Source organism: Eptesicus fuscus, chromosome 3 (assembly GCF_027574615.1).
Source record: "Eptesicus fuscus isolate TK198812 chromosome 3, DD_ASM_mEF_20220401, whole genome shotgun sequence".
In the NCBI taxonomy this organism is placed as follows: domain Eukaryota; kingdom Metazoa; phylum Chordata; class Mammalia; order Chiroptera; family Vespertilionidae; genus Eptesicus; species Eptesicus fuscus.
The window spans coordinates 20,417,253-20,429,564 of record NC_072475.1 but is presented as its reverse complement, the minus strand read 5'-3'; the positions used below and the strand labels follow the sequence as shown (position 1 = coordinate 20,429,564).

The following is a 12,312-nucleotide window of genomic DNA, read 5'->3' as shown; positions in this document are numbered from 1 at the left end:
TCCCCAGATCCTGCCCCCCCCCACCCCCCCACCCCCCCTACCACCTCCCCGGAAGCCTCCTGCATACTAATCTCAGTCTCAGAGTCTGTTTCCCTGGAACTGACCAAAGAAAGATAGGAAATGGTGGGAACATCACCGTGTCCACATTAAATCTCAGTAAGGTAAACTCTTCTGGAAAAATTGGAATCCGCTGTCTGGAATCTTAACACATTAAATTTGGTGTTGGTATTTTTCACTCTAGTGTCTAGTAGTATTTTTAAAAAACAGTAAGTGGACGTGATTGTATGATTCTAGAGTAGAAATTATTCCTTTTACTTATTCAAGTATCCTTAAAACCTCATTCCCTCTTTTGATATTTTGGGCAGTCTTTTAAAAATTGCAAAGTATCGCTCAGTATGATAATAATTGCCTCTTTTTTAATAATATCTTTACATGATTTATCCGCTAGCCTTTTTTTAAAACTTCATTAGAATGAAAAGTTAAAATGCTTGATATGGTTTTATAAGAAATAATTAATGTACCTGAACACATCTATAACTGCATTTCCCCCTTATGATTATTTCCTCATTGTTGTGAGTCAAATCACAACCATAAAAACAATGAAAATTTCAAAAAGATAGCCCTAAACTGGTGCTAGTTTGTACCAGTTCATTGGCTTAGGTCCCGTACTTTGTATGAAAAATCATTTTTTTTCTAAATATTTCAGGGATTTTTTTGGAGGGGGTGATAAAAATTCAACTTAGTAACCTCTGTCCTTCTTTTAACCAAGCCCAAAACATATTCAACTGAGATTGGGTTTTTAGTATTACAATCTTAAAAATGCAATGTTGCTCATGTGAAAATTAGGTTTATTCCAAGGCTGAGATGTTCATAGCCCAATACAGCTTGCATAATGAATGCTTTCCTTGATCAAATGCCAGCTCTCTGGGCTGACATGCTCAGAGCCAAGGAGTTCCAGCCGAGGCAAGAACACACTGCCTCACTGGCATCCACTGTGAAGGCTGTATAAGAGCATCTCCAGTTAAAGTGTGACCTGCCATCATGGAGCTCGCAGAGAGGCAGCATGGCCAGAGCCAGGGGTTCCAATAGCATGTGAAACACATGGTATTTATGGGGTATAGAGAGCAGTCTTTTTTACCCCAAGCCAAACTGTATCCAGCTTTATTAAATACTAGAGGTCTGGTGCACGAAATTCATGCAGGGGGTGTGTGACCCTCAGCCCAGCCATCACCCTCTCCAATCTGGGACCCCTCGGGGAATGTCCAACTGCCGGTTTAGGCCCGATCTCACAATCCAGGAGATCTCACGATCTCCCAACTGCTCGCCTGCCTGCCTGATTGCCCCTTACTGCTTCTGCCTGCCAGCCTGATCACTCTCTAACCACTCCCCTGCCAGCCTGATTGATGCCTAACTGCTCTCTTGCCAGCCAATTGCCCCAACTGCCCTCCCCTGCCGGCCCGATCGCCCCCAACTGCCCTCCCTTGCCAGCCTGGTTGGCCCCAGCTGCCCTCCCCTGCCAGCCTGGTCACCTCTAACCACCCTCCCCTGCTGGCCTGATCGCTCACAACTGCCCTCGCCTGCTGCCATCTTGTGGTGGCCATCTTGTGACCACATGGGGTGGCCATCTTGTGCGAGGGAGTGATGTTCAATTTGCATATTACCTCTTTATTATATAGATACTTTTATAACCTTCATGGTATTTCAGGTAGGACATGGATAGACAATCATTAACAGTACACAACAACTTTCAAACTCCCTTCTTCAATGAACTACCAAAATCAGAAAGCCACTATAAAACCCAATCAAGTCTTCATCTGAGGCTCTGAACAGGAAAAGTTTAGAGTGAGGGATGACATTTCACATTGAGCATGTTGTTTAACATCTTTTCACAAGCTGACCCTGACTTTCAGGAAATGAAATGAAAATGGCAGAGAATATCAATCTGTAGATCCACAATCTAAAAAGGAACTGCTGCTCTTTTGGGGGAGGCCATCTGAGTGGTGACACTGGAAAGTCCAGTTTGCCAACATATTGGAAACCAATTTTTTTGGTCAGGTCCCCATAGGTCTCTGGGCTTAAGAGAGCCAAAGTCTATGCTTAAAGTGGAGAGGGAGAAAAGGACATAAAAATGAATTTTAGTTTTCCAACACAACAAGGTGTTTGTGCCAAGATGGCTAATGTGTGTCAACATCAAGAGATCCCTCCTCCCAGGAACCAAGAGGAAGTTTCTCAAAACTAGAAGGGAAAGCTATTCCCCACCCCCCCCCCCATGTCAGTCCAGCTTTGGAGACATTCTATTAGTACTATATGTCCTTCCCCAAAAAATAACAATAAAGTGTTCTGTGTGCTAACAACATAGCTTAAAAAAAAAAGTAAAACAAAATTCTGCATTTCTATAAAACTTGATTAAAAAAGGATTTCAAACTGTACAGTCACCAGAAATACACAGTTATCAAAAATGCGCACACTTCACCTGGCATCTCCAGCACCTTCGGCTTTGTGAGCCTGGTCTGTTTTGGCATCTCCATTTTCTGCAGGATTATTCCCCACTTTGCTAGCATCAGCTTTTCCTTTTCCCTTTCGGTACCTTCTCTCCCTTCTATGCAGGAGCCTTTTTAGGCTTGGGCTCTGGCTTTGGAGGAGCAGGTTTAGCTGATAACCTGGCGGATCTTCTCTGTGGTTCGTCCTTCACCTTGGCTTTATCTCCTTTAGCATCCCCTTCAGCCTTTTTTTTTTGGGGGGGGGGGCATGATGGTGAGTGGTAACAGGGTTGCAGCAACACGCAGGCTTTGCTTGGTCTGGGTCGATTCTGCCTCCTCACACTGCTCTAGAGAGCAGTCTTATAAAAGAATTGCACTGAGCTCCCATAACCTGACTTGGGTGTTATCCCAAGTGTGTTATCCATGTCTCTACTTGGGTGTCGATGATAAAGAGGACTCTGGGTAGAAGTTTTAGAAAATAACTTGTTTCTAACTCTCTCTACCTGGATTGGTCAATTCTTTTCTTTGGGGTTACTTCTTTTTTAAAAAGAATATATTTTTATTGATTTCAAAGAGGAAGGGAGAGAGAGAGAGAGATAGAAACATCAATGATGAGAGAGAATCATTGATTGGCTGCCTACTACAGGCCCCCCACTGAGGATCGAGTGTGTCCTTGACGGGAATCAAACCCAGGCCCTTCAGTCCACAGGCCGACACTCTATCCACTGAGCAAAACTGGCCAGGGCAGAGGCTAATTCTGATTCTTCCAAATTTCACTGTGCCTGCAAAACCAACGACAAAAAAAAAATCTAAACGCAAAAACAAACCACATTAATGCTGATATTTAAGGAATAAAATACTCTTTGAAAGATCTAAATAATAGTATGTGTACATAAAGGTACATGTAATTATTTGTTAGACTTATGAGGTATTGCAAATTTATTATGAACTTTTGTGGCAGGGGATGTGGTCTCTATCTACTGTCCTGATGAAATCTGGTATGTTTCCAAATTGAGTTAGACATCATTGCTTTAGTGTTTCTTACCTTCTTTGCTTTAGAAAATGTTTTGGGCTTCCCATAAGGGAGTGATTGCTTACAGTCAAATAAATATGTGAAAGTCTTGGTTAAATTGGTTTCTTTACTGTAGAACTTAGAGCCTTTTACACAATGTAGCACTTACCTAAATTATTTTATCACAAAATCTTGTGTGTGTGTGTGTGTGTTGTGTGTGTGTGTGTGTGTGTACTATTCATTAATATGTATTGAAAAGAGAGATCCATGGATCAGTTTTGGAAATGCTGACCTATAGTTTTGTTTTCTATTTCAATATTTAAAAAAGCTTTTCCAGCTTTGGAAAATTTAGATTCCACCCCTCCCACCCCTCAATGCTTTGAAATACAATAATGAAAAAATAAATTGTAAGTCTTTCAATTTCTTCTCTGGTAAGATGGGGCCAGACAGCAAAAGTCATCCCACATTTGCAGGTCAATGAGAATTACTTATTGAGCAGCACACGTTTCTTTTCCTTTTTTATTTTTAACACGCCTTTCTTAAGCAACATAACATTTTTCTATGTTTGACTTTCTAATCAGCCAACAAGCAATTTAGAGGATATACAAGGAGATTAAAGATTCATGATAATGTGAGTGAATTGGACTTTATGGTATTAGCCTGGTTCTCACCGCAGCATGCTGATCTTTGGTGGTCTCAGCAGTCCCTGTGGAGGTAGGGGTCTGTTAGGCTGGAGAAGTCAGCCTTGGTACACAACTGCCTGATAGTACCTCCCATGTGTAGGTGGGTGCATATCAGTAACTGTTTTCATTAGCTCTGTGGTCTGTTGTAGAAAAATTATCGAACCAGAGGAGGTTGTGGGAACCCTCATTGTGTAGCCAGTCGGTCACAAGAAACGTGGACTCGTGATTGGTATATGAAGTAGGGGTAGTCTTGTGTGACTGAACTCTTAGCTTTTGGGGTCTACAGAAACTCTGGATAGTTAGTATCAGACCTGAATTATAGGACAGGAGAGCTGGAGAATTGATTGGTGTGGGGAAACCTCCCCCCACCCCCCCACATTTGGTATCAGAGCTGTTCTGTGAGTAGAAACAGATCATAGTATTATAGATTCTTGTTAGTAAAAGCTATCATTTATTGAGTGCCAGATATGTTGCCAAGGCTCACCATATACTGTTTCTAATTCCAATGATCTTTTAAAACATTATTTTTGGCATCATTTTATAGATGAGAAAACCGATACTGACTTACTCAGCAGAAGTATTTCTAAAGTGGATTTTCATTTCTCTCTGACTCTCAATCCCTGCCTCCCTACATTCCCCCCACCCAAATTGGACTACTAGTACATGCTTCTATTACCATATTCAACCTACCCTGGGCAATTTATTCAATCAATATGTACCGAATGCCTCCTGTGGTGCCATTATTTTGTGGGATGTTTTATGTGAGAACATACAGAAGGGTATTTACTCATGACAATAGTTATTTTTGGTGTCATTCTATTACAGAACAGGATGGTGAGGCACAGGATTGCTTAGTAACTTGTCCAGGGCCACACAACTAATGAGTAGTAGAGCCATCACTGAAACCCAGGACATTTGACTCCAAAACTGAACTGCATCTTATAAATATGCTCTCCGTATATCCATGTGTTTTCAGTCAAATTTGGAAACAAAACAGATATACATTATACAGCTATAGATTGATGACTTCATAGTGCCCATACCAAACTTGAAAGAAAAAATTTATTATAAACTTCATATGCAAAGGATTCCAAATAGAAAACTATCTTCATGGACCTCAACATGATATTTTCATGAGCTGCAATGTGATTCAATAGCTAATAGAGATCAGTTCAGTTACTTGGGTTAACTACAGATTCTTGTTTAGTAAATCTTTTTGTCATCTCTTGATTGAAATTCTCTAACTAAAAGAGACTCCCATCATGACTCCTCCTGTCTAATCTCAAAAAAGACAAGGACAAAGAAGATCACATAGGAGCCTCTGAATAGAATAGAATATCTTTAGTGAAATGCAGTTGGCTCATTTAGACATAGTTCTGCCCAAAATAACCTAGATGAGCTGGATGGAATTTATTGCATTACTAATGTTCTAAAGGCAGATTTCCCAGTAATATCTTAACCGTAAAACTCTACTTAAACAAAAGGCTACTTGATACCATAGAAGAGACCAGAATATTTTTATAGCTAGAGATTTCCAAACCATAAATACTTTCATCCCTGTAAGCAAATGGGTCAGAAATACATATTTATGAGGCACCTTGCATTTTTATCACCTCTGCAATGGAATACAGTGTTTCATCGTGACCCTTTCTATCTCTACCCTTACTCTCTACTACTGATGGACTCCTTACCATATCATAAACAATCCATAGTGAGAGAAACTTCAGTATTCAGAAAGAAATGAAGGGAAAGTATTATATAGAAGTTGCTGCAACTGGTTATTTTTGAGCAACATGCTATCCATTGCTAAACTAAATCCAATAGTTCATTTCAGAACAATGTCAATACAAGGCAGCTGGGGAGATGGTTGCCTCGTAATTTAATTTATTCACTGATGGTATTAAAATTTTATTTTCTCCCTTATAGAAATAAACACTCAATTTGGCCTGGAAAACTCCAGATATTTGACATTTGGGATATGATGCAAGACTCATCATTTTTAAGTTAGCCTTTCTTTTTCTTTTCCTTTTTCTTTTCCTTTTTTAAGGAAGCATATGTTTTAAAAATATCTCTTTAAAAATGTCAAAATGTCAAATTGAAACAGTATCCTATTAATCATGGTTGCTGTTTTATCTGTCCTCCTTGCTAATATGGTATATAGAGAAAGCGAATATGTGATTTTACATTCATTTTATAAGAATAATAATTTTGTGCCCTAGCCAGTTTGGCTCAGTGGATAGAGTGTCAGCCTGCAGACTGAAGGGTCCCAGGGTCAAGGGCACGTACCTCCATTGCAGTCTCCTCCCCGGCCTGGGCCCTGGTCAGGGCACATGCAGGAGACAACCAACTGATGTGTTTCTCTCACATCAATATTCCTCTCTCTCTAAAATCAATGGAAAAGTATCCTCGGGTGAGGATTAAAAGCAAGCAAACAAAAAAGAATAGTAATTTTGTTATTTGTGTAAATGTTGTATGCTTTTTATTTTAAAATTCAAGCAATACAAAACTTCACAAAAAGAAACCTTAAAAATGAATTAGAGAAAAAACATGTTATGTTAGTTCATATAACTGATGACTTTGAAAAGTATAAGATATGAAGTAAACATCAAATAATACCATATATATGCTTTTATTTTAGAAACAGTGCTTAAAATTTGGGTAGTGAACCATTGCATTTCATTATAGTGAGACTTTTATTATTTAAAATAAAATGTATAGATGACCTAATAGTAAATGTTATTTTCAGATTCTTTTGGTTCCTATTTTTTCGAAGGAAATATTGCTTCATACTAATACAAACTCCTTTGTATTAATTCATATCATTAATCGATTGTTATTAAGCACCCATGAGCAAAGTATTTTGTTAGTCACAAAGGTATCTGAGACATGGTAGCAGAGGCCATATGTCCTCAAACGTATTTCCACTTTTTGGAAACATGACCAGACTACATTTCCTGGCCTCCCTTGTCATGAGATACAGACATGGGACTGAGTTCTGGCCAGTGGGATGTGAATAGATTGACACACAACACCTTCAGTGAATGTCCGAAGGATCCTCCAGGCATTTCTCTAAAGGCTCTTTTTCTTTGTCTCCCAGGAAGATCTAGTGGAAGATTTTGAAGGCCTAGGATTAGAGTGGCCACTGGATGGATGCAACCTATTTATCTGAATGCCAGTAAAGAGGAGAGCCCTCAACTTCCAACCCACTTTGGATTGACAGGGCCAATAAACCTTTGGTATGTTAAATCACAGGGATAGTAGGGTAGTTTGTTTTTTATAGCTCCTTTCTTACCCTAAGTCAAGATTTCTTAACTTTGCACAGTTGATTTATTGGACTAGATAAGTCTTTGGGGCGGGGGGGGGGGGGGGGGAGAGGGGTGGTTAGGGATGTTACGGCATCTTTGGCCTCTACTCATGGAATGCCAATAGCACTTCCTCCCCTAGCCAAGAGGACATCTGTAATACTTTCAACAATAAAGATGAATTAAAAAACAAACAAATAAAAAATGCCTCCAGACATTTCCAATGTCCCCCTTGAGGGCAAAACTGTCCCTGGTGGAGGACCACTGGCCTAATACAGTGATGTTTCTGAGAGAGAGTCCCCTACTATTTTATAGAGTGAGTTTCTGGAAGATCTGTTAAAAGTCAAAGGTCTGAAAGGTGAACAACACAGTTATATGTTATAAAGACATTTGTTATATAAGAGAACTAAAAAGATTAAATTATTTAATTGCCAGTAGCTTGTTATATAGATGTTTTTGTGGCAATTTTTACATCTTTTTTAAACTTCATATTTTCCCTTCCTAATTGAATCCACACTTGACCAGCTTAAGTCCAGTGAACTATAGATTGAAACTAAGACGTTACCACCTAAAGCATATAGAACATCTCACCTCTGGGTAACAATTTTGTAAGTCCTGTGCTTTTTGTTTCTATAATAAGGTACTTCACAGTTTTCCATTTCCCACTTACGTTTATGAAATAGGAAAAAAATACTCTGATATTTAAATAGATAACTCTGTACAAACAAAAAGTGGCAACATAGCCAAAATGGAACTGGTGCCTTTTAAAAGGCTTCACTGTGGGAACCAAATGAGATAGATGCTTGTCTGATGTACAAAAGTCTCGTTTTACTTTGACACCCATTAGTCTTAAGCCCCTTTCCCCATCCCCTATTCGTTCCCACTTTTTCATCTCCATCTCTAGGTTAGGCAGTATGTGTTTGGACTATTTATCAGGCTTCATGGTTGGCAACCTCAGGTCTCTGTGCCTAACATCTGCTCTTTCACACCAGACACCCTGTCTGTAAGGTGCTTTGTTTTCCACTCTGTGCCCCAGGTGACCACTCTCCTGGGTGCACCCTCCAGTGGTCTGTACTTGTTAGGAGCATTACAGAGAGTTCGATACTGAGAGTCCAAGGGTAAAGAAGGCAGAGTTTTTGGTCTTTTAGGGAATCATAATCCCATGGTGAAGGAGGATATAGACACACATAATACTTAGAAGAATTTCATAAAAGCATGGACACATTGGAGTGGCCATAAGTTCAAAGAAGAAACACCGCAGTTGGAATGTATTAGATCCCAGTGCATTCCAGTGGAGAAGGTTAAAGGAATATCTCGATTGGAGCCAGCAGCATGCATCTGATGAAGGTCCTCTTTTAAAATCCAACCACAGGCATGGTCTTGCTTCATCATACCTGTGATTGAAGCACAAAGGAGTGTTGCGATTAAAAGAGCTGGTTTGGTCCAGTAGATAGAGCATCAGACTGAGGACTGAAGTGCCCCAGGTCGATTCCAGTCAAGGGAATGTACCTCGGTTGCAGGATCAATCCCCTGTCCTGGTTGGGGTGCTTGCCAGGGTCGGGGGGGCGGGGGGCGGGCAACCAATCAATGTATCTCTCTCTCACATTGATGTTTCTCTCTCTGTCTCTCCACCTCCCTTCCACTCTCTAAAAAATCAATAGAAAAATATCCTCGAGTGAAGATTAATCAAAAAAATTTTATTTCTCTGAACTCTTGGGAATGATTTGTTTTGCCAATTGGTGGATTCAATAGCTAAGTCCTTGATGAAATCATCTTGTGATATTAGTACAGCAGAGTAATTAAAAACCAAAGACCTTGGAGTTAGACTACTTGTGTCAGGATTCCAAATCAGCCATGGACCTCCAGCGTGACTTTTGCCATGTAACTTAACCTCCTTTGCTTCAGGTTTTTTATTCTGTAAAACTGGGGAAAGTAAGTTTATTTAATAGGGTGTTGTGAGAATTAAATGAGTTAATGCATCTCAGGTGTCTCAAACAATGCATGGCTCCTAGTGAAGCTCTTGATAATTATCTTTTTTAATATGTAGTTGTAACACCTTATACAATGAACTTATTCTTTCAAGCAATATACATTCATAAATTCTTTCAAGCAACAGGCATTGATGCTTTTATCTTTATAAAAATCACCTTTGTATTTATACGATTTTCTTTTGTACAGTACTCAGTCCCAATAAATCCCTCCATCTTTTGTCCTATCCTTAACATGTGACTAGATTTCTGTCATTATCTTATGATTTCTAGAGCTGAGTTTTGAAGAAGGAAGAGTTTTGAATGGGTCATCTTTTATTTACTTAAACAATTTTTTTTACTCTATTATTATAGACATTGGATGTTCATTTTGTTTCTTTCCTATGCTATCATATTCTTTTTAGAAAAAATAAGACTAAATTCACTTCACACATAACATCGAAAGACCCTCAGATTTCTCTGCTGTTTACATGCTTTTCTCATATTTTCCTTGGTCATGTGCAGTTTTGATTTCCACAGCGCCCTGAGTGTGAGAGATGGACTGTAAATGCCTGGAATGTTATGATGTAGGTTAAAAGGCCTCAGGAGGTATGAACAGTCACGTAGATACCATAAAACAATCTCGTGTGGCAATGACCTTCACCACCTCACTATAAAGTAGCCCCTTAACAGTCAGCACAACTTTAACAACTTTATATGGACAACAACAACATCCTTCTCCTCCTGATATAAAATAACCATAGTTTTAGAAAATATTTTTGTAAAAAAGATAGGATTTAGAGATTAGAATTATCGCAGAGACAATTACTATGGAAGGCTTCAAGTTTATGCAGAGATTGGGGACCAGCTGTTTTCCATCACTAAAGAATCCCAAAGTGAGGGCTAACACTCAGCATGAGGTAATTAGGTTGGGTATGAAGAGGAATTCCTAATGGTGAGAGTGAAACATTAAAAGGAATCTCTTGGAGGAATGCTTGAAGATCTGAAAGAACTCCAAAAGCAGAATGATTGTCCTGGATTACTCTCTACACTGGAAAACTATAAAAGCCGTGTGCTTTTATGAAATGTGAAATTACATATTTACATTCCTCACTTGGCGTCCCTAATACCCTCAATGGTTGAATGTTGATGGTGGTATGTTTGGTATATATTTTCTATGGACAGTATGCAATTTGTACTTTGTCTTCTCACATGGTTCTAGTGATGTCGTCTAGGGAGCTAGAATTGTGTTGGCTCTGGAATGAGCCATACCTGGCCAGGCATGCTGGCTCCACTCTTCGGATTCTGAGACCTACTATGTGATGTTTGACAAATTGCTTAATTTCTCTGGGACTTGATTTTCTATAATAAAGGAGAATCATGAAGGAATAAACCAATTAGTGTATTTGGGTCACAAATACAATGCTAGCACATCATAATATATATTAGTTAAAAATGTATTTAAGTATATATATATATATATATATATATATATATATATACTTTTATGTATATATGAATACATTAAATAGAAGTATTTTATAAAAAAAATTCCACAAGGCCTCATGTACATTTATTTAGCAACAGGTTCTGTGCTAAGTGCCTTATGTATTTGCCACTTAATTCTTATAACAACCCTCTAAAGTAGGTCTTATTATTTCCATTTTATAGGTAAAGAAACAGGCCAAGAAAGTTAAGTCATAATTTTCAAAAAAATAAAAGCAGGACTCTGAGGCAAATATAAAAAGGACATGAACCAAATATTTTATTGATACATAATATTATTAGCCAACGCTACCCCAATAGATGTAATAAAATATTTTATTGAATTCATTAATTAAGAAAGGAAAAGATGTTATGACCAGTTCAAAGAACATTTAAGAAGCTAGTCTGGCCCTAAACGGTTTGGCTCAGTGGCTAGAGCATCAGCCTGCGGACTCAAGGGTCCCAGGTTTGATTCCGATCAAGGGCATGTGCCTTGGTTGCGGGCACATACCCCAGTAGGGAGTGTGCAGGAGGCAGCTGATCGATGTTTCTCTCTCATCGATGTTTCTAACTCTCTATCCCTCTCCCTTCCTCTCTGTAAAAAAATCAATAAAATATATTTTTTTTAAAAAAGAAGCTAGTCTGTTTATCAGATACTTAACAAGGACATGTTAGCATCAGATTGCTGACGTAGAGATAGCCCTGGTTAATGTCCAGCGGGCCATTGATGGTTGGGGTTATCTATTCCATTGGAATTTATTTTCATTTCTACTGGGCAAAAATGTGTAAGTTAGCAAGTAAATTCCCTAAGTATAGGAACATTAATCATTAGTAAACATGAAATGAATTAAGTAAAGGTCTTGACAATCCTTGGGTGACTTTTGTCTTTGTCCCAATGTGAAAATAAAACTGTCCCCACTTTTTGCCTTACAAGTTTGAAGAATCTTTCTGACAGTAACCTGCCCCCCGGTCCCACAAATATTAGTGAAGCCGAGATTCGAAGCTGTCACCATGACTGCACAGCCCTTGCGATTCCACCCTCTGCGATGACTCAGCAATGAGTTAGTTTGTTGTCTGAGAATGTTGGAACCTATCAGATCTGTGCAGATAGTTCTTACAGCCGAGACATGTCTGAAGCCCAGGGAGCCTCTGGATGACAAAACCATCCAACTGGGTCAATAAACTACAATCTGAAGTAATAAGACCTTTGGTTTCTGCCTTAGTGAAAAATTGCTGAGGCCACGGGTTCCACAAACACGAGTACTACAAGGAGAAAGACATTGAAATAGCACTTTATTTTTATCTCTGTCTTTATCATATTGAACTAGAGGCCCCATGCACGAAATTCATGTAAGGGTAGGCCTTCGCAGCAGCGCTGGCTGC

General features: G+C 39.1%; 1 pseudogene; it reads right to left on the bottom strand.

Annotated features, from left to right (window-relative positions):
• Window positions 1-2,469: 2,469 nt before the first annotated feature.
• LOC103286779 (non-histone chromosomal protein HMG-17-like) lies at window positions 2,470-10,728 on the bottom strand (annotated as a pseudogene).
• Window positions 10,729-12,312: the final 1,584 nt, after the last annotated feature.